A 4,035-nucleotide genomic window follows, 5' to 3' on the forward strand; every position below is an offset into this window, starting at 1 on the left:
CATATGTCCCATAAGTCCTCTTCTCTCCATCCATTCTCCTATCTTTCCCCCTCCTTTTTTTCTGTCCTGGTACTCCCCTACAATGCTGGATCAAGCCTTTCCAGGATTAGGGCCCTCTTCTTCCTTCTTCATGGGAATCATTTGATATGCTAACTGTATCTTCAGTATTCAGAGCTTCAGGGATAATTAATATCCACTTATCAATGATTGCATTCCATGTGTATTCTTTTGTGATTGCATTACCTTGCTTAGGATGATATTTTCCAGTTCCAAACATTTGCCTAAAAAAATTCATGAATTCATTGTTTTTAATTGCTGAATAGTACTCCATTGTATATATACCACATTTTCTGTATCCATTCCTCCATTGAGGGATATCTGGGTTCTTTACAGCTTCTGGCTATTATAAATAAGGCTGCTATGAACATGGTGGAGCATGTGTCCTTATTAAAGGACACTGTCCAAAGGACAAAACAGCAACCAACAAATTGGGAAAAGATCTTCACCAACCCTACATCCGATAGAGGGCTAATATCCAATATATACAAAGAACTCAAGAAGTTAGAGCCCAGGGAACCAAATAACCCTATTAAAAATGAGGTACAGATCTAAACAAAGAATTTTCACCTGAAGAAATTCGGATGGCCGAGAAGCACCTTAAGAAATACTCAACATCATTAGTCATTAGGGAAATGCAAATCAAAACAACCCTCTTTCCTTTTCCCTCTCTCTTCTTTCTCAGATTTCCCATATGTCATGCTTGGGCTGCAATGAAGTCTCAGAGTGGCTGGATTTCTTATTTATTGGCTAGCTTCATTCAGAGCAAGCACTAACATTAGAAACTGTGAAGCTTCTTATGACCTCTCCTTAGAAAATCCATGATGTCACTTCTTTTTAAAGTTTATGTTTTCCTCTTTTATTATGTATATGCATCACTGTGTAGGAGGGAGAGAGAGAGAGAGAGAGAGAGAGAGAGAGAGAGAGAGAGAGAGAGCACTTAGGCATTCATGGAGATGAGCTTTGAATGCCATAGTTCTGAATCACTGCTATTGAAAGCCACTGAACATGGGTGTTAGAAACCACACACTAGGTTCTTCTGCCCTGCCTGGAGGTGGTTAGAAGGAGTCCCACATTCGGATGTGAGGCACTGCCATCTGTGCTCCTGTGGCTGTGTAGAGGGGCAGAGTAGTAGGCAGGTACTACCAGAGTAGAGGATCGCTTGGGACACACCCCACCAGGACTCCACCTGAGCCCAGGAACTTGGCAGCACAACAGCAATCTGTGCCAAGGGAAAGAACGCCACCCAAGGTTGCTGAGATAGGTTTGCACTGACACAAGAGGGGCAAGCACAAGCCAGTGACAGCAGGACCAACTAACACCACAGATAACCAGATGGCAAAAAGCAAATGTAGGAACATTGCTAACAGAAATCAAGGCAATATGGCACCATACGAACCCAATTCACCCACAACAGCAAGTCCTAGATACCCCAAACACACCAGGAAAACAAGATTTGGATTTAAAATCACAAGTCATGATGCTGATGGAGGGCTTCATGGAGGGCTTCAAGAAGGATATAAATAACTCCCTTAAAGAAATACAAGAAAACACAAGTAAACAGGGAGAAGCCCTTGAAAACTAAGGGAAAATACAACAAAAGAGGTGAAGGAACTGAACAAAGCTATCCAGGATCTAAAGATGGAGGTAGAAACAATAATGAAATCACAAAGGGAAACAACTCAGGACATGGAAAACCTAGGAAAGAAGTCAGGAGTCATGAATCTAAGCATCAACAACATAATAAAAGAGAGAGAAGAGAGAATCTCAGATGCAGAAGATACCATAGAAAGCATTGATAAAACAGTCAAAGAAAATGAAAAATGTAAAAAGCTGCTGAACCAAAATATCCAGGAAATCCAGGACAAAAATGAGAAGACCAAACCTAAGGATTATAGGTACAGGAGAGAGTGACGATTTCCAACTTAAAGGGCCAGTCAATGTCTTCAACAAAAGTATAGAAGAAAACTTCCCTAACCTAAAAAAAAAAAAGAAAGAAAAAAAAAAGATGCCCATGAACATAAAAGAAGCCTACAGGGAGTCAGACATGAACTGGAAAGATGTGCTTCGCTGGTGGTTAGTGTGGCCCAATTCGGATCCAAAGAGGAAAAAAAAGCAAACAAGAATTTAAAGACAAATAAATGGCTTTATTTACCAAATACTACTCAGAATGGAAAGAAAGTAGAAAAAACACAAATGAATTCTTTAAGACCATTCCCCAGTTTTATTACAGGTTGCCAATTGAAGATGAAATCTTACTACAGAAGTTACTTGAAGAATCTAGAGCTGTCTTTCTACAGAGGAAAAGCAGAGAATTCTTAAATAATGAAGAATTACAGAACTTATGGTTTTTGCTGGATAAACACCAGATACCACCTATGATTGGAGAGGAAGTAATGATCAATTATGAAAAATTTTTGAAGGTTGGTGAAAAGGCTGGACCCAAGTGCAAGCAATTTTTTTACTGCAAAAGTCTTTGCCAAACTCCTTCATAGAGATTCATATGGAAGAATTTCCATCATGCAGTTCTTTAACTACATCATGCAAAAAGTTTGGCTACATCAGACAAGAACAGGACTCAGTTTATATGATGTTGCTGGGCAAGGATACCGTCGGGAATCAGACTTAGAGAACTACATACCGGAACTCATCCACTTACTCCTATTATGTTTGTATGACAGTTAGGAAGTTTTTCTTCTTTTTGGATTCTCTAAGAACAGGAAAGATCAAAATTCAAGATATTTTAGCATGCAGCTTCCTAGATAATTTACTGGAGCTAAGAGATGAGGAATTGTCCAAAGAAAGTCAAGAAGCAAATTGTTTTTCTGCTCATTCTGCCCTGAGGGTCTATGGTCAGTATGTGAATCTTGATAAAGATCATAATGGCATGCTAAGTAAAGAAGAGCTCTCCCGTTATGGAACAGCATCCATGACCAATGTCTTCTTAGACTGCGTTTTCCAGGAGTGTCTCACTTACGATGGAGAGATAGACTATAAGACCTACCTGGACTTTGTTCTTGCCTTAGAAAACCAGAAAGGAGCCTGCAGCTCTGCAGTATATTTTCAAACTGCTGGACATTTAGAACAAGGGATACCTGAATGTTTTTTCCTTTAATTAATTCTTTAAGGCCATACAAGAACTAATGAAAATCCATGGACAGGATCCTGTTTCATTTCAAAATGTCAAGGATGAAATCTTTGACATGGTCAAGCCAAAGGATCCTATGAAAAATCTAACTTCAGGATTTAATCAACAGTAATCAAGAAGACACAGTCACTACTATTCTAATTGATCTCAATGTCTTCTGGACCTATGAGAACAGAGAAGCCCTTGTTGCCAATGACAACTCTGCAGATCTCAATGATACGTGATTTTTGCAAGACTAGATTTCCTTCATAAAGATACTTGAATACTGCATGAAAACCTTTGAAGCATAAACCTTAGAAACATTATAAATAAACATGCAGGTAAAAAAAGAAAAAGAAGAAACCTTCAGAACTCCAAATAGATTGGATCAGAACAGAAATTCCTCCTGTGGCATAATAGTTAAAACACCAAACACACAAAACATAGAAAGAATATTAAAAGCAGCAGTAAGTGAAAAATGTCAAGTAACATATAAAGGTAGATCTATGAGAATTACCGGTGTAATTCTCACCAGAGACAAAGCCAGAAGAGCCTGGGCAGATGTCATACAGACCCTAAGGGAACACAAATGACAACCTAGACTGCTATATCCAGCATATCTCTCAATTACCATATATGGAGAAATCAAGGTATTTCATGACAAAAACAAATTTACACAGTATCTTTCCACAAATCCAACCCTTCAAAGGATAATAAATGGAAAACACCAACAAAAGGAGGGAAACTACACACTAGAAAAAGCAAGAAATCAACCTTCTTTCAACAAACCTGAAAGAAGATAACCACACAAACATAAAAATTACATCAAAAATAGCAGGAAGCAAAAATCA

The 4,035-nt window shown here is 38.5% G+C and overlaps 1 pseudogene; it reads left to right on the top strand.

Annotated features, from left to right (window-relative positions):
- Nucleotides 1-2,104: 2,104 nt before the first annotated feature.
- On the top strand, nucleotides 2,105-3,429 carry LOC127691133 (serine/threonine-protein phosphatase 2A regulatory subunit B'' subunit gamma-like; annotated as a pseudogene).
- The last annotated feature ends 606 nt before the right edge of the window (nucleotides 3,430-4,035 follow it).

This window comes from Apodemus sylvaticus, chromosome 8, assembly GCF_947179515.1.
Source record: "Apodemus sylvaticus chromosome 8, mApoSyl1.1, whole genome shotgun sequence".
NCBI lineage: Eukaryota > Metazoa > Chordata > Mammalia > Rodentia > Muridae > Apodemus > Apodemus sylvaticus.